Below are 19,978 nucleotides of genomic sequence, written 5' to 3'. Positions count from 1 at the left end.
CAGACTCACGTCCATTGAGTCAGTGATGCCATCCAGCCATCTCATCCTCTGTCATCCCCTTCTCCTCCTGCCCCCAATCCCTCCCAGTATCAGAGTCTTTTCCAGTGAGTCAACTCTTTGCATGAGGTGGCCAAAGTACTGGAGTTTCAGCTTTAGCATCATTCCTTCCAAAGAAATCCTAGGGCTGATCTCCTTCAGAATGGACTGGTTGGATCTCCTTGCAGTCCAAGGGACCCTCAAGAGTCTTCTCCAACATCACAGTTCAAAAGCATCAGTTCTTCAGCCCTCAGCCTTCTTCACAGTCCAACTCTCACATCCATTATGTTTCATTAATTTTCTTGTTTAATGGCCCAGAACATTTCTCCTCAAAATATCTTTTCTATTGAAATAGAGACTTCAATGGAATATATTCCTTGGAAACACTAAAATTTATGTTACATCTAACTGACATCACCAGATCTCAAAAGTTGAGATACTATGGTATTTGTTTTTAATCAGTGTGATGAATCATTGTTCCTTTAAGGTTTAGCTTTCTTCCTTAATGCAAACTTGGTAGATATCCTTTGGGAAAAAGGCTGTTGGATAATTATGTTTGGAATAACACGTCTTTTGCATCTAGTTATCTTTCTGGTGAGTTGTCAAAGCGTATAGGACATACAGAAATAATCCGTAATGAAATTGTTGAGCACAATCAGTTTTGTAAAATGGAAACTCAACATACCTGTGAAATATAAGACAGGAAGAAATCCATTGTTTGCAAAATAACAACCAGCGTAAAATCTTATTCTTTGAAAATAATGGCAGCATTGTTATATTACTGCAGCAAAGCCTTTTTTAAGGGAAAAAAATGACTGCCTCTGGAAGCATTCAAAATTGTATAGCATTGGTTTTGGGCCATATAAAATTAATTTGTATAAATGATTTCAAAAGAAACCAAGAAAACTATGGGTATAATCCAGAAAGAGAAAGAACAGTAAACAACCCTTTATTGTTCTGTGTAGGAAAACTACCTGGCCTTATATTGAAATGCTCCAAATGACTCACACTGCTATTAAATGTTCACTTTTCATAGAGTCAATTATCAGCATTTTTAAAGAATAAATTGCTTTCAGAAAGAGCTATAAACCGAGAGAATATCATAAAGTCTTAATAAATAATATGAAATTTATTTCAGTTAGGTCATTAAAATAAAATATCAACTGTCTATGATTTTGCCACCTTCTTAGGGGCTTCTGGTTTATATATTTACATGTAGATGTAAATATAAATTATATAAATATATAAAGAAATAGATGAATTTTGATAGAGATTACCAGACTGCTCTCTATGCTTAGTGAAGTAGTTTACTCCATTATAGATCAGTATAGAAATGTAGCTATGACTTATCAAACTTTTAGAATTTTGCCACTTTCATAGAAGTAGAGGAATATTTCACTTCTTTTGTTATAAATGCGATTAAACATTTTCATATGTTATAGAATAATTTGCATGACTTTTTCTGTAAACACTGTCAATATTATTTGCCCTTTTGGCTGTTGTGATTCCTGGCTTGTTAGTCTTTCTCTTCTCCATTTTGAGTAGTCATCTAGATTTGGGGAAATTAGTACTTTGTCTCTAATATAAATTGTAAAAGTTTTTCCCAGGTTCTCCTTTGTCATTTAATTCTTTTTTTGTGTTTATTGGAATGGTCAGTTTCTAGTCTTCATTTGTTGTTGTAGTATATCATCTTTATTGATTTGTGGGTATTGACCATCCTCATATCCCAGGAATAAATTCCACTTGAAAACCCATAAAGAAACATTGGATTTAGACTACATATTATATCAGTTGCACTTAACAGAACATTGTGAAAAACAAGAGCAGACTACATTTTCTTCTCAACTTCACATGAAACAACCTCCAAGATAAATTAGATCACAAAACAAGCCTTAGCAAATTTAGGAATATTGAAATCATACTGAGCATCTTCTCTGACCACAGTGGTGTGAAATAAGTAATCAATGACAAGAGAAGAAGTGGAAAACTTACAAATGTCTGGAGGTTATATGGAGAAGGCAATGGCACCCCACTCCAGTACTCTTGCCTGGAAAATCCCATGGACGGAGGAGGAGCCTGGTAGGCTGCAGTCCGTGTGGTCACTAAGAATCGGACATGACTGAGCGACTTCACTTTCACTTTTCACTTTCATGCATTGGAGAAGGAAATGGCAACCCACTCCAGTGTTCTTGCCTGGAGAATCCCAGGAACAGAGGAGCCTGGTGGGCTGCTGTCTATGGGGTCGCACAGAGTCCAACATGACTGAAGCGACTTAGCAGCAGCAGCAGGAGGTTATATACCACACTCCCAAACAACCAAGGGATCAAAGAAGAAATCAAAAGGGAAATCAAAAAATATATTCAGACAAGTGAAAATGGAAACAGAACATGCCAAAACTTATGGCATACACCTAAAGCAATTCTAAGAGGGAAATTTATAGTGATAAGTACCTACATTAATAAAAAAGAAAGATCTCAAGTAAACAATGTAACTTTACATCTCAAAGAACTAGAAAAAAACAACAAATTAAGCTTAAAGTTAATGGAAAGAAAGAATTAATATAGATCAGGTAGAAATAATTGAAATAGAAAGTAGAAAGATAATAGAAAAGATCAACAAAATTAAGCTTTTTTAAAGATAAATTGACAATTTTTTACTAGATTAATAAAAAAAGACTCAAGTAAATGAAATCAGAAATAAAAGAGGAGATATTACAACTGACATCATAGAAATACTAGAGACAGTAAGGAAACTACTTTGAATAATTATACACCAAAAATTTAGATAACCTAGAAGAAATGGATACATTTCTAAAAATATACAGCCTACCAATAGTGAATCATGAAGAAACAGAAAATCCAACAGAACAATTACTAGTAAGGAGGTTGAATCAGTAAACAAAAAACAAGTGAAAATTGTACCAAACATTTTTTAAAAATTAGTGTCAATTCTTCCAAAACACAGACAAGGAAAAATCACTTCCAAACTCATTTTATGAGATCCACATTACCGTGACACCAAAGGAAGACAAGGATACTATAAGAAAAGAAAATTATAGTTAATGTCCCTGATGAGCACTGATACAAATACTCTCAACAAAATATTAGAAAACTAAATTCAATAATACATTAAAAGGACTTTCCTAAATTATTTTTGTTTGTGTTATATTGTACTTGATTCTCATGAATTTTTCAGATGTAAAATATATCATTCTTAAATGGTAATAGTTTCCACCCTTCTTTCCAATTTCTGTATATTCAATTTTATTCTCATTAATTGTAATTATTAACTCAATGCAATGTTAACAGTCATGATCCTGGATATCCCTGCCTTATTTCCAACTTTAGTGAAAATACCTTTATTATTTTCCCCATTGAATTTGATACTGTCTTTGGGCTGAAATAATTATGTTTATCAGGTTATATCTTGTGGTGTTTTATCAAGAATGCATATTCAATTTTATCAAATACCTTTTTAGTATCAATGGACAGAAGCATGTTATTTTTCTCTTTAGTTAGTCTAATAAACGAATGGATTTAATATCATTGAACTTCTTTTGTGTTCCTGGATTAAATCTCTCTTGGTCGTGATATAGTCTTATAAAGTGCTACTGGAGTCTAGTTGAGAAATTGTATTATTTTAATATCAACTGCAGATGGTGATTGCAGCCATGAAATTAAAAGACGCTTACTCCTTGGAAGGAGAGTTATGACCAACCTAGATAGCATATTAAAAAGCAGAGACATTACTTTACCAACAAAGGTCCGTCTAGTCAAGGCTGTGGTTTTTCCAGTAGTCATATATGGATGTGAGAGTTGGACTATAAAGAAAATTGAACGCAGAAGAATTGATGCTTTTGAACTGTGGTGTTGGAGAAGACTCTTGAGAGTCCCTTGGACTGCAAGGAGATCCAACCAGTCCATCCTAAAGGAAATCAGTCCTGCGTGTTCATTGGAAGGACTGATGCTGAAGCTGAAACTCCAAGATTTTGGCCACCTGATGCTAAGAGCTGACTCATTTGAAAATACCCTGATGTTGGGAAAGATTGGAGGTGGTAGGAGAGGGGACAGCAGAGGATGAGATGATTGGATGGCATCACTGACTCAATGGACATGAGTTTGGGTGAACTCCAGGAGTTGGTGATGGACAGGGTGGCCTGGTGTGCTGTGGTTCATAGGATTGTAAAGAGTCGGACATGACTGAGTGACTGAACTGAACTGAATATTGAAATTCATGAGTATAAATGTTGCATAGTGTATATTTGTGTAGTCATTTTTTAATTTGGGTATTCATCATTTAAATAGAATTTGGAAATATTTCCCTTTTTCATATGCTCTGGCATATTTTATCAACACTAGATTTGTATTTTTAAATATTTATTCTGATATATGGCAGAGAGTTTTTGGTGAAAGCATCTTCATATGTTAAAAGGCTCTGTTTTCCTTATGATCATTTCTTTTGATGTACTTTCTTAACTATCATATTACTTCTTTTGTTAAAACTTGACATGAGTCCAGTTTTCCAATAAAATCTTCATCTAATTGCAAAGAGATCACAGTTGTTCTACAGACTAAGCAAGTTTCAGCTGTCACCAACTAAGACTGAAAGCATGGCTAGTCTGTACACGTCTGAGTGTACTCCAGTCCACCCCCGTTCTGCTTTTTTAGACTAGGTATTGTCAGGGATGATGAGGAGTGTGGTTCTGCTACTTCTCAGTTCTTCAGTGTACCTCCTATTACAGAAAAGGCATTTGACCTTCAGGATGGGCCTCTCCCCTTGAGGAAGCATATTTGTATGGTTATTCCCTGAGATCTGCTGCAGCTGGAGTCTCTCCAAATGGTCCTCCAACTCCTTCACCTGCTTTTTGGTGGCATCTATATGAACTCAGTACCTTTAGCTACCTTTTATGTTTATGGTGTCTTTCTTCTAGTTTAATTAACAATAGAGTTATTTAATTTTTTTTTCTTGTTATTTTTGGACAATTTCCAGGAAAACAGGGAAATTGATGAGCTACACAGCCATGAAGCAGAAAACCAAAGTATATTTTTTAAAGATAAGATTTTATCAACTCATGTGACATTGATGGTCTATGACATTGGCAGTTTTCTTTTAGAAGTAAAAATTGTTAGACCACTTAGGCACTTGAAATTGCTACAATTTGTGAAGTCTAATAAGAATTGCTTTTCTATCGATTGTGCTATATATCACACCTAAGGAATACTTCAGCCAAATTGGTACACCTTTATTTGTCCTTAACAAATATGATATATTTAGATGCTCAATTCCCTTTAACAGAAGTTGTGAGTGATCAATAACTTTATAAAGCAATTCTTTACTCAACAAAGTACTTACTACATATTCATAAAATACGGAGTTTGTATCCCACATTTGGATTATGTTTTATTGTACCTGATTTATTTCTAATGTTTCAAGAATATATCATTACTATGTAAAGAGAGAAGCAGTTTTATTATATTGTATTATGTTGACAAATATATTCAGTGGATATAATCAAGAAGTATAATTTAAGAATACCTCCCAAGCAATGCAACAAATTAAATAGATTTTATACAGTCAGTAAATTTATTCTAACATTATTTGTATTTGTAAGCATGGAACTTCATCAGAATTATGTAGAGGCTTTCCCCCCAAATTAATCTTCTTAAATAACGAAAACTTGTAACTGGATATTTCTCTGAGTGATTTCTAAAGATTTTATTTTACTTTGACTGTTTTCTCTTCCAAGACACACTGTAAATATTCTGCAACAAATTGTGATTTGGCTCCACACTTTAGGATGTATTTTTCTTCTTGTTCCTAACTAGTAACAGTAACGTCACTGAACTATCTTAAAAATTTCTGCACATCAAGTGCAAAACCAAGTTATAGGTAATCTGAAGTTAGAACTTTTTTTTTTTGTAAATACACATTTACCACCTATTTTCAAATATGGTATTTACATTTAACCATTTTATATGTTAGGATAAACTACATAAAATGTGTGAAAATCTTTTACAGGTCATTAGTAATTTAGTATAATGTTCAAAAAGCCTGGATTTAAATATTGTCTCTATCACTTAGTAACTGTTGTGATTTTGTAAATTATTAAATCTAATTTCCTTATACATAAAATGGTACTTTCCACAATTTATTAAAAACAAATTCAAAGAATTGTAAAATGAGTTAAAATACTTGCAACAGTGCCTGACACAGAGTAGTGGCTACTACAATTTCAGGACACTGCCTCTAGATAATTGGAGGCTTCCTGTTATAACAAGTCCAAATTATGAATACCTGATTTATCTGAAGCATAGCCTAATCTTCACAAATATTTAAAAGCTATCCATGAGATTAAAGGAAATAGATAGATCCAATTAAATACTTCCAACAAAAGGAATTTTTAGAAGAAGGAGAGAAAAAAGCTCTAAATATGTAACACAAAAGGAAATTATTTAGCTTGAAGCATTAGATTTGTCAGTGCTTCAGAGCTTCCCCACATTATCTTATTCACTTCCAATATTATTTTAATTCATTTGCCAACAAGTAATCCAAATATCATATTGGACATAATTATTGTTTTGGCATAGGCATAAGAGAGAAAAGAAGTACTCAAAGGATAGTATAAAAGCTCAAAGTACTTGAGAATTAAAATTACACAGCTAGTCATGTGTATGTTTCCAGTGTATTAAATCATGGTTACATTTACAAAAGGTAGGAAAGGGGAATGTATAGTGATAGCAAGCCATCCTGACATCAGATATGAAGCACATCCAGTCTCACTAAGCAGAGAATTTCATTTATGTTACAAAAACCCTAGATATTCATGTCATAATTTTACTGAAATGTTGTGTCTCACTTAGAGAGTCAAATCCCAAAAGAACAGAAAAGATCTGAGAATAGTTGAAAAAATAAGAATTTAAAAAATTGAAAAACTTTAAAAAAGAGGTCCTAAAGATGAAAGTTAAGGATTATGATAGCTAGCCTACAAAGTTGAAGTCAAGAGCCATGTCTTTTAAAAATATGGTGGAATTTTATGAAAATGACAATAAGCAATTAATTGTTCTCTCGTATATAAGATAGCTAATCCCAGCTTGAGGGCCACTAGCTTATCAGGAAAGATTCTGTGATGGAATTTCCTTATCCAAAAAGCAGGGAACATTTTTAGTTTATCACTGACCTCTCAGAATTATTGTACACAAGGATAAAAACCCGCCTGCAATGCTGGAGATGTGGGTTTGATCCCTGGGTTGGAAGATCCCTTGGAGGAGGGAATGGCTACCCACTTCAGTATTCTTGCCTGGAGAATCCCATGGGCAGAGAAGCTTGCAGGCTACAATCCATAGGGTTGCAAAGAGTTGGACATGACTAAAGCAACTGAGAACACATGCCTTGGATAACTATGGGATATTATTATTACTTTGATTGGTAGTTCTATAGAATAACAATAATTCTTAAGAAACCAATCTTTAAAGACAATTTCAAACAGATCTAAGAACAAACTTGCTAATTATCACTGTGCTAAATGTGAAAAGGAGACTCTAGAGTAAAGACTAACTGCCATTTCATTCTCAGAGACCTTTAAAAACACAAAGAAACTATCCTCCTGAGTTATTTTAAATTTCTCTCTACATAATAAATGGGAGAGTGGAAGTGTGAACAAGATACTTTGAACATCTTAATAGTTATGAAATCATATGATCATGAATGTGGCTTGAAAATGATAGCTACTAGGGCAGATGACAATCTATAACATCATTGATCTTTTGAGGAAGATTTGCCCACATGCACAAACCAACATTTTCTTTGTTTTTTGTTTTTTGAAATTTGTTAACAATTATTATTACTGAATTGGCACAGCAGAAATGCATGGTGTTGGAGAAAAGGAGTTAAATTTTAACTTGTGAGCTTGAAACTCATTTTAACAGTGAGTGTTGCTCACTGGTGTTACTGTTGTCATAACTGCTTTATTAGCTGACTTAGCCATGTACTGCAAAAGTGTTTTTAAACTGTTGCATGTCAGAATATTGGCATGTGAAATCATGTGTTCCCATTAATGTTTATTATCAGTACAAAATGTCTTCCAATATAAAAATTAAATGAAGTAAATTGTTAAATAATTGTGTTCAACAAACAGTAGATTCCATGGTCTAACATTAATTATAATAACATTTACTTGCACAGTAAATATTGGTATATTTTACTCATTTCTTAAAGGCATATATCTTCTCAGATTATGAAACATTTAAGACAGCTTGCTAAAAGTCAAGAAAATGTTCAAGCATCAAAGAGTATATCTAAAAGAATGAATTCATTTACCTCTTCATTTACTCACTCATTCAATGAAAATTTGTTTAATATCTACCAATCACTATGATTGGAAGTTAGGGGTACAAAGGTGAATAAAATATTCTCCTTCCCTTCAAGAAACTTGAAACTCTTTGTACTACAGACCCATAAACAATTTAAGATGCTCCAATAAATGAATGCATAAGAGGTGAGGTATATGAGAAGGTCTCAAATAAATGTATGTATAAAGGGCTACGGGACCCCTGAAGCAGATGTTTAAGACATTCAAGATGCACGTGTTCTCTGAATAGCTAAAACAATCCTGAGAAAGAAAAACAGAGTTGGAAGAATCAGGCTCCCTGACTTCATACTATACTACAAAGCTATAGTAATCAAAACAGTATGATACTGGCACAGAAACAAAAACAGAGATCAATGCAAAAGGATAGAAAGCCCAGAAATAAACCCACACACCAATAGTCAACTAATCTATGATAAAGGAGGTAAAAAATATACAATGGAGGAAAGATAGTCTCTTTAATAAATGATGCTGGGAAAATTGGACAACTACATGTAAAAAAAAAATGAAATTAGAACACTCCCTAACAGTATACACAAAAATAAGATCAAAATGGATTAAAGACCTAAATATAAAACTGGACACTAAAAACTCTTAAGAGGAAAAGGTAGTCAGAACACTCTTTGACATAAATTACAGTAGTATCTTTTTTGGTCCGCCTCCTAAAGTAATGAAAATAAAAACTAAAATAATCAGACTACCTTGGTGGCTCAGTGGTAAAGAATCCGCCTGCAATGCAGGAGACATGAGAAACACAGGTTCAATCACTGGGTCAGGAAAATCCCCGGAGAAAGAGATGGCAACCCACTCCAGTATTCTTGCCTAGAGAATCCCATGGACAGAGGAGCCTGGCAGGCTACAGTCCATAGGATCACAAAGAGTCGGACATGTCTGAGTGATTAACACAAACAAATGGGACCTAATTAAACTTAAAAGCTTTTGCACAGCAAAGGTAATCATAAAGACAATTAAAAGACAACCCACAGAATGGAAGAAAATATTTGCAAATAAAGCGACCAATAAAGGATTAATCTCCAAAATGTACAAACAGCTAATGTAGCTCTATGTCAAAAAGCAAACAACCCAATCAAAAAATTGGCAGAGGATCTAAATAGATATTTCTCCAAAGAAGACATACAAATGGCCCCAAAACACATGAAAAGATGCTGAACATCACTAATTATCAGACAAATGCATCAAAACTACAATGAGGTTTCACTTCACACCAGTCAGAATGTCCATCATCAAAAAATCTACAATCAATACTGGAGAGGGTGTGGAGAAAAAGGAATCTTACTGTACTGTTGGTAGGAAGGGAAATTGGTTCAACGATTATGGACAACAGTATGGAGGTTCCTTAAAAAATTAAAGATAGAACTACCATATGATCCAGCAATCTCATTCTTGGGCATGTATCTGGAGAAAACCATAATTCAAAAAGATGCATACACCCTAATATTCATTGCAGTACTATTTACAAAAGCCAAGACATGGAAGCAACCTGTGTCCATTGACAGAAGAGTGGATAAAGAAGATGCCGTTATTATATACAATGGAATACCACTCAGATTTAAAAAAGAATAAGATAGTTCCATTTGCACCAATATGAATGTACCTGGAGATAATAATACTAAATGAATTAAGTCAGGCAGAGAAAAACAAATATAATATGTTTTATATTATAATATAATATCACTTATGTGTGGAATCTAGTTTTTAAATGATATAAATGAACTTATTTATAAGACAAAAACAGACTCACAGATTTTGAAAACAAACTTTTAGTTACCAAAGGGGAAATGTGGGGGTGGGGGATAAAATTAGGATCTTGAGATTAATATAAACACACTAGTATATATAGAATTGATTATCAACAAGGACCTACTGTAATATAGGGAACGCTTATTGGTATTCTGTAATAACCTATATGGGAAGAGAAGCTGAGAAAGGATTAATATATGTATATGTATAACTGAATCACTATGCTATACACTTTAATACAACGCTGTAAGTCAACCATATTCCAATATCTTAAATGCACATATTCTTGCAATTAGATTTAAGAATTAGACAATAGAAACAAGTGATTTTAATACATGGAATAGACCTTTCTAATTGAATTCCTTCTAATTCCCTAAATAAAGCAAATGGACCTACGCAATCCCAATTGTTCCCTATTTCCTAATCTTACCCCTTACTTTCTCTCTTATTCATGGAGTGACATAAATGAAAGAAATAAATGGAGATTCAAGTTACACGGATCTTGCTAAGCACTGGTTTCCTTATTTTTAAATGTGGATAATAAATTCACCTTTCTGAATATTTTTGAGGACAAGAAATAATGAAAGTAAGTGTACTTGTCATTTTTTCAGCATTCAATAAAATGGTAGATGCTGGTATAATTGGATGGTGTCATGCTGCATTCTGCCCTGGAATACCTTGTCACCCTCCCCCTGATGGCATTCTTTCTGATTCTGAAGGTCTACATTTCATGTCAAATTTCCTTCTCATTTACTCATTCTTCTCATGTGATTACTCCGCTGCAGCATAGTAAGGCTTTCACATTTTATACACTGTAAGATCCCTAATAAATATGTTTTCAGTTGAACTGAGCTCTTCTAGCCTAGAGATAATGAAGTTAAGAGAGGAGAGGAAAACGATACCAAGAAAATGTCCAGTGATCTACTAAAGGTCACACAACCTATTAGGGGCAGAAGTGGGGCTAGAGCCAGGCTTCCTGATGCTTGGTCTAAATAACACTGCCTCTTTGGAAGTATGGCTGTGTATCTTCAGAGACCAAATTTATCTTCAGCTCTCACTTATCCAGCCCTTATAAGGAATTAGTTAAATGGGTAATCAGTTCAACAATTAACTGTAGCAAACACAGCATTTACTAATATTTACAAAGTGATGTACGTATTATATATATATATATATATATATATATATATACACATACGTATACATACCCCTCATAAAACTATGAAGAGGGTACTAAAATTATGTCCCCACTTATAAATGAGGAAACTGAGTCAGAGAGAGGATAAATTACTCCCTTAAGGTCATGCTGCTAGTGAGCGGCAGAGCCAGGGTTCAAACCCAGGCTTCATGGTCTCTACACTGAGTCTACTGACTATTGGTTTTCCCATGAACTTACATACTGACTTAAAAGTGTACAAATGCTAAAATATTTCATATCAATAAAGCTTATGTCTTGTGAATTATTCTCTGTCAGTGACCTTGGGGTCTTTGTACAGTCAGTCCCTGTTATTTTTCCAAGTAATTCTTAGCACTTCCTAAGCCTTTCTGATCACTGCACATATTAAAACTAGAACAGAAACCATATTCTACCCCTGTTGCTCTTACTTAAATTTGAATCTGATATAGGTTTATGGGAGTCGTTAGACCTCTTTTCCAAAATTTTACAGTCTTTCTTCTGGACAGATAGTAGTAGTATTTTTACCCACTTCTTTGAAGTCAGGTATAGATGCCTGGGGAAGACTCTTGAGAGTCCCTTGGACTGCAAGGAGATCCAACCAGTCCATTCTAAAGGAGATCAGTCCTGGGTGTTCATTGGAAGGACTGATGCTAAAGCTGAAACTCCAGTACTTTGGCCACCTCATTCAAAGACTTGACTCATTGGAAAAGACTCAGATGCTGGGAGGGATTGGGGGCAGGAGGAGAAGGGGACGACAGAGGATGAGATGGCTGGATGGCATCACTGACTCGATGGACATGAGTTTGAGTGAACTCTGGGAGTTGGTGATGGACAGGGAGGCCTGGTGTGCTGCGATTCATGGGGTCACAAAGAGTCAGACACGACTGAGTGACTGAACTGAACTGAACTGAACTGATAGATGCCAAGTTTGGTTGATCAATGAAGTGTGAGTAGCAGTGATGTGTGTTGTCTCTGGGAGAAAGCCTGAAGAGCCAGTGCAAGATTCGCCATAATCCCTCCCCACTGTGGAGTTGATCATGGAAGCAGACACTGAGATAAGCCTGAGTCCCAAAATGATTGTGTAGAACAGAGATCACCTGGCAACTCATAGTGAACCCATAGGGTGACCAAAAAATAAACATTTCTTGAGTTAAGCTCCTGAGATCTTTGTGATTACTACAAGTTTATCCTGACTATTCCAAGGTTTAGTTACCATTAGAAATACTTTATATAGTTTATGTATTTATCTAAAACAGTTTTAGAATAGTTAGCAAATTACATGACATCGTTTGACTCAACTTTTATGCTTGGTAAGTTTTCCCAACATATGTTTTCTATAAATGTGAAGCGTGAAAACACTTCCTAGGAGTTAAGACAGCTTTCAAAGGCCTAATTAGGACTGAAATAGCCTATACTTTCACTTCCAGAGATGTTCCCTGAGATACAAAGTTATGCATAATTGCATATATGATAGTGCCATTAATGTTGGATTTCTGTTATTGTTCTTTTTGAGTTGCTCTGAATGTTTTGTTCACCCCTCTCACTTATTTTCAGATGGCTAAACATAGGGTGCTCCAGTGAAGCACTTTTCAGAGTGTTTTAATACAACTTGCTGATATTTTCAACTTACATTTGTTTCCCACTATTATACTAGCTTCCCTGGAGAAGGAAATGGCAACCCACTCCAGTACTCTTGCCTAGAAAATCCCATGGACAGAGGAGCCTGGTGTCCATGGGGTCGCAAAGAGTCGGACACGACTGAGCGACTTCACTTTCACTTCACTTTATTATACTAGCTGTTGACTATAGATATGGTACAAAAAATATTTTCAGCACATCCTCCAAGAACCATATTTTGACAAGTCTTTGGAGGACTCTTTCAGGGACTGCATCAGTTGCTGACTCATCCCAGCTTGGATCCTTCTGGAACTTCATTTTTATAAATGGTCAAACCCTTGATTATTCAAACTCATGGAAGGAAACAGCACTATCCATAAATTCAAAACCAGAACTGATCCAAAAGGCATTAATATTTGGCTCTGGAGATCATTATATAACATTTTGTGAAAGCAGCCTCTTTATCTGCCCAGTTCTGTAGCTCCTGACCTTCCCTGGACATATATTAAATGAGCATTGAGTGGGATTTCTCCATCTGTGCTCTGTATGCATCTATCCAGAAGATGCAGCTTCTGGAAAGACCGGCCTTTCCGGATGTCATAAGCATCCTATCTGTTAGAAAGAAGCCATTCTAAATTCAGATTTTATTATGTTTCTGTCAAATATATCCTGTCAGGTAATTTCTTTTTTTTTGTTGTTTTGATTGCTTATTATTTGCATTTGTTTTCTTTTGAAATTTGTAAATGCAGTAAACCCACAGTAAACTTGATGTAGGCCAAATAAAAGTATTGAAAGGAGAACCTTCCAAATCTTAAATGATAACTCTCTTTCTCTCTTTTAAACTATGGTGCTTTCTACCGCATCACACAGTGTTTTTAAGCTAATGGGTAGTTGAAAGCATTAGCATTTAATGAACATAATAAAAAGTATTAGAGTAGAATATTACATGAACACCCTAAAGTGGTGTTTCTTTAGAATCACTGTAGGATTCTAAAGTGATTCTGCACAGCTTAATCATGTAAGATGCTTTAAAAATATAGATTCCTGGGCCTCATTTACACAGGTTCTAGTTAAACTGGTCCAAAATGGTCCCTGGGAAATCAGTATTTTAAAAATTCCCTTAAATAATTCTCACGTGCAGCTAAGGTTGAGAGCTATTGCTCAGAGCCATCTCTAGGACAGAATTGCATTCCATTTCTCACATTCATAGTGTGTTTTGGATGTGTTTTTGTATCCTCACTGTTTCCAACAAGGGAGATTTTATTATTTCTTGTGTAATATAGGGACTCATTTCCTCTTGCCTTCATGCTTAATTGTTTTCTAAGGCATTGAACAGTTTGGGAAAAAATCACTGTTTAATGATCCTAAAGTTACAAAATAAAATTCTGATGATTTAAAGGACTTTCTAAAACAACATTTACCATGCCGCTGGATGGCATCACTGACTCAATGGACGTGAGTCTCAGTGAACTCCGGGAGTTGGTGATGGACACGGAGGCCTGGCGTGCTGTGATTCATGGGTCACAAAGAGTCGGACACGACTGAGTGACTGATCTGATCTGATCTGATCAGGTAAAGAATTCAAGAAACACATCTACAGACCACACAGTTAGGTTTATTACTTGCTGCTGCAAGAGAGAGACTGCCCCTCGTGGGTAACAGTGAAGAAGGCATCTCAAAAGAGATAATATAGGAAAAAGATAATTCCAGGGTTCAGTCTTGGCAGAATTCTGACAATGTTGGTCAGAATTTGCAAACTGGGGAGTTGCTGGAAGCGTCAGTGGTCTTATCTTTGGAACTCGTCTTTGGAGTGAGTTTCTTTAGATCAGTTTGTCGATAGTCTCATTTTGTGATATAAACATTTGGATGAACTGGTGTTAAGAGTTTGAAATTCTGTAGTTTATGATGGACATCACAGTTCTGATTTGGTCCAATTTATCTCTTTTGAAATTTGTGAACTTTAAGGCCCAGTTCAGCTGAATTATTTTTCACATGATAAGATTCATGGAAACAATAGTTTATCATCATAAATTGAGTAATTAATGCTTAGCTATCTATAACAACAAATCAATGATATCTTCTAAATAAAAATAAGAGTCTTTATAATCTATTTAATAGTTTTTGGTCTTATTGATTTTCATACCAAGCAAAATATTGTTTGCTTAATAACAAAATCCAGCAAGATAAGTTACCTTATCTTGTTATTTCTAACATGTGTATTGATACAGTTCTGGGTGACATCAAGGGTTGGGGTTTGCAATCCTTAAGACATTCACAGAAAAATATCCAAGGGATTGTGCCTCACTGGGAGTGTGTTTCCTACTAACTAACTCTATAATGCAGAGAAATGATATAGATTTAGAAGGAAAAAAATGTAATAAGTATTTTTTTGTTTGTTTTTGGAAATTTAGTATGGAAATTCAGGCCATATCCCTACACATAAAATGACAGGGCCAAATTTAGGGCTCATTTCAAATCAATGGTTTGTATCCATCTCCTACTGACTAATGATGTCCTTTCTATAAAATGATAAACATGAACTTCAAATGCAGCACTATAATATAAAAACTTAAGGGCGAAACACACTGCAGGCACTTTTCCTGTGTTCTCAGCAGCCTGACTTTGGACTTCAGGATGGGAACTCTGAATGGGCCACAACTTACCACTGTATAATGTTAGGACAGTGACCTGTGGTTTCAGATTTACATTTTTTATTTTAAAAATTCCCATATACATTCTCCTAACTTTCCAACGTGTTAATGTCATTAAAATAACAACATAACATTAAAATATTCAAAATCAGGAAAGTAATATTGATACAGTATTAGTAATTAACCTAAAGAATGTATTCCATTTTTGTCAATTGCTACTAATATATTCCTTTTTTTGAGCCAGGATCCAACCTGAAATCACAGAATACATTTAGTTGTTATGTGACTCTCCTTAATCTGGGACAATTTTCCTTTTCCTTTCATGACTGACACTTTTGAAGAGTACAGTTGTTTTGTATAAAATCTCTTTGTTTGGGGCGGTCTGATTTTCCTCCTTGTGATTAAATTTAGATTATTTATTTTTGGTAAGAATGCAGGGCAGTGACTTTATGCCTCCTTCAGTGCCTTGTACAAGAGACCTGATGTTGTTTATTCTCATTACTGTTGATGCTAACTTTGCTCAGGTGAACAAGGTGGAATCTGCTGCAGTTCTCCACTCTAAAAGTGTTACTTTTTCCAACAAAGTAAATTTTAAATGATGAAAAAGTCTCTCTCTCCCTCCTTTCGGTTTTCTCCTCTTCCCAAATCTGATGTGAAATGGTGATAGTGGAAAAATTTGAGAGCTGCTAATAAGCGGGGAATTCCCTTCATTATTTTTCCTGCCTATTCTTTATCTTTTAGAATAGTGAATGTTTCTGAATAAAAGACTCATCTTTATAGGAAAGTCTTTATGAATATGGTCTTTTACAAATTGTCCTGGGTAGTTTAGCCTAAGCGCACATTCAGTTCAGTTCAGTTCAGTCATCAGCCATGTCTGACTCTTAGCGACCTGGTGGACTGCAACATGCCAGGCCTCCTTGTCCATCAGCAAGTCCCAGAGTTTACTCTAACTCATGTCCATTGAGTTAGTGATGACATCCAACCATCTCATCCTCTGCTGTCGTCTCCTTATCCTCCCACCTTCAATCTTTCCCAGCATCAAGGTCTTTTCAAATGAGTCAGCTCCTCGCATCAGGTGGCCAAGGTATTGAAGTTTCACCTTCATCATCAGTCCTTCCAATGAATATTCAGGACTGATCTCCTTTAGGATGGACTGGTTGGCTCTCCTTGCAGTCCAAGGGACTCTCAAGAGTCTTCTCCAACACCATAGTTCAAAAGCATCAAGTTTTCAGGACTCAGCTTTCTTTATAGTCCAACTCTCACATCCATACATGGCTACTGGAAAAACCATAGCCTTAACTAGATGGACCTTTGTTGGCAAAGTAATGTCTCTGCTTTTTAATATGCTCTCTAGATGGTCATGGGAGAAGGTAATGGCACCCCACTCCAGTACTGTTGCCCGGAAAATCCCATGGATGGAGGAGCCTGGTAGGCTGCAGTCCATGGGGTCGCTAAGAGTCAGACATGACTGAGTGACTTCACTTTCACTTTCCACTTTCATGCATTGGAGAAGGAAATGGCAACCCACTCCAGTGTTCTTGCCTGGAGAATCCCATGGACGGAGAAGCCTGGTAGGCTGCAGTCCATGGGGTCACACAGAGTCGGACACGACTGAAATGACTTGGCAGCAGGCAGCTAGATGGTCATAACTAGACATGTCTAGTTGGTCATAACTTTCCTTCCAAGGAGTGAGCGTCTTTTAATTTCATGGCTGCAGTCACCATCTGCAGTGATTTTGGAGCCCAAAAAATAAAGTCTGCCACTTTTTCCACTGTTTCCCCATCTATTTCCCATGAAGTGATGGAACCAGATGCCATGATCTTTGTTTTCTGAATGTTGAGCTTTAAGCCAACTTTTCACTCTCCTCTTTCACTTTCATCAAAAGGCTCTTTAGTTCTTCTTCACTTTCTGCCATAAGGGTGGTGTCATCTGCATATCTGAGATTATTGATATTTCTCCCAGCAATCTTGATTCCAGCTTGTGCTTCATCCAGCCCAGAGTTTCTCATGATGTACTCTGAATATAGGTTAAATAAACACGGTGACAATATACAGCCTTGACATACTCCTTTTCCTATTTGAAACTAGTCTTTTGTTCCATGTCCAGTCTAACTGTTGCTTCCTGACCTTCTTACAGATTTCTCAAGAGGCCAGTCAGGTGGTCTGATATTCTCATCTCTTTCAGAATTTTCCAGAGTTTATTGTAATCCACACAATCAAAGGCTTTGGCATAGTCAATAAAGCAGAAATAGATCTTTTTCTGGAACTCTCTTGCTTTTTCAATGATCCAGCAGATGTTGGCAATTTGATCTCTGGTTCCTCTGCCTTTTCTAAAACCAGCTTGAACCTCTGGAAGTTCATAGTTCACGTATTGCTGAAGCCTGGCTTGGACAATTCTGAGCACATTTGAAGGCACATTAGCACCTTCTTAAAATTTTGGTCCTAAATGAAATCCATACCCAGCAGCAGCCAGTGTGAAAGGAAAAGAAAAAAAAAAAATTAAAAGAAAATTTTGTTCTGCTCCATTCTGAAACTTAAAGCTTTCAGAATAAAATTGAAATTATATTTCTTTCGGGCTATTTTATTACCAAAAAAAAAGTCTAAAAGAAAATTGCATGTATGGCCTAGAAATTTATTATAAATTCCTTGTATTTACTTAAATAACCCTTTTCTGTGGTTTTCTTGAGCAGCAGACTGAGCAGCACATGCTTAGTCTCCACCCATTCTACATTTCTTGAATTATTTAAAGACAGTACCTGGAAAGCAGAATCACTTAGAATCTAATATACATTTGGCAGTACAGATGAAGGATTCAGGCTTTTTACTTGGACAACTTGAGTATGACTGAGCCTGATCCAAGGTTCACAGAGGCCAGAGCAGTGATTTCACACTGTCAGAAAATGAGCAGTTAATGGCGCTTAGGCTGGCTGCAACCAGAATACAGCCTGACAAGAGGAAAAGCCACATGCTTTGCGGCTATGAAGCATGTTGTGGAAGAATGCCTATGGGGAACAGAATGGGCTGGACCTCTGTCTTGTAGTCAGCATCACAGGCAAGGAGCAGGAGAGGAATAAGGGAGCCACAGATGTGTCAGCCAGTCAGCATATGAGATGCTGAGCCTGGAGCTCGCTCTGCTTAATTAACAAGGGGAAAAAATGGTCAACAGATTTTTAGACCAAAGACTAAAGGTTGCCTGCCATCTTCCTAAAAATCATTCCATTTATGTCTTAGTACCTTATTTGGGAGTAAAAATGTTGTAAAATTTAAGAGTTTTGATTTAAATATTTCAAAACAATAATGAATTATGTTCTCTCCATGCATATATTTTAGCAGTGCTTTCATGCTTAATGTTTTGCTTAATCCTCCCAGCACCTATGTGAGTTAAGTATACTTGCCCCCTCCTTCCTTTTAAAGATGAGGAGCGTCTTGGAGAAAATATAAATGGCTTCCATCAGATGACATAAAAATATTGGTACCAGGAAAAATAAAACTTACCATGATTTTGCTCACATATTTTAGCTATGAAGGTATTTTTATTTAACTAAAGGAGGTTAGAAATGCTGAGTTCTAGTAAATTTTGATGACATACATTTGGGGTTTATTTTAAAAGCTTAAATACTGATTCAAGATATCTCATCCCATAAAAAGAAAAGAAAATTAGCAATTTCATTCACATGAGAAACTATAAGCCTGTGGATACCAAAATTTGGCTAACTTCTTTGTCAAGAAATCGAATTGTCTGTACAATTCAAAAGTGAACTTTTTTTTTAATCTTTAAGCATCTATAATTTTAATAATATTGTCATTGACAGAAAATATTTGAAATTCATAACAATTGATCATATATATATATATCGTATATACATATATATATACAAAATTTACTTCAACAATAGATAATGAAGTGAAAGTCATTCTTTCGTGTCTGATTCTTTGTGATCCCATTCATTATCTAGTCCATGGAATTCTCCAGGCCAGAATACTGAGGTGGGTAGCCTTTCCCCTCTCCAGTGGCTCTTTCCAACCCACGAATTGAACCAGGGTCTCCTGCATTGCAGGCAGATTCTTTACCAACTGAGCTATCAGGGAAGTCCCAATAGATAATGAGACGGTAACCAATTCCCCATATCCTCAAAGGGCAAAATACTACTGATATTATCTACCAGTTAAAGTTTATCTTTTCTATTTGTCGGAGAAGGCAATGGCACCCCACTCCAGTACTTTTGCCTGGAAAATCCCGTGGACAGAGGAGCCTGATGGGCTGCAGCCCATGGGGTCTCTAGAGTCGGACACGACTGAGTGACTTCACTTTCACTTTTCACTTTCATGCACTAGAGAAGGAAATGGCAACCCACTCCAGTGTTCTTGCCTG

General features: G+C 35.7%; 1 protein-coding gene across 2 annotated transcripts in view; it reads left to right on the top strand.

Moving 5' to 3' along the window:
* Positions 1 to 19,978, top strand: part of BANK1 (B-cell scaffold protein with ankyrin repeats 1) — a 319,221-nt gene that overhangs the window by 217,223 nt on the left and 82,020 nt on the right. The window lies entirely within an intron of this gene.

This window comes from Bison bison, unplaced genomic scaffold (genome assembly GCF_000754665.1).
Source record: "Bison bison bison isolate TAMUID 2011002044 unplaced genomic scaffold, Bison_UMD1.0 scf7180017864263, whole genome shotgun sequence".
Classification (NCBI taxonomy): Eukaryota; Metazoa; Chordata; class Mammalia; order Artiodactyla; family Bovidae; genus Bison; species Bison bison.
Note: the sequence above shows the minus strand (reverse complement) of the source record. Positions and strands in the feature narration are given on the sequence as shown.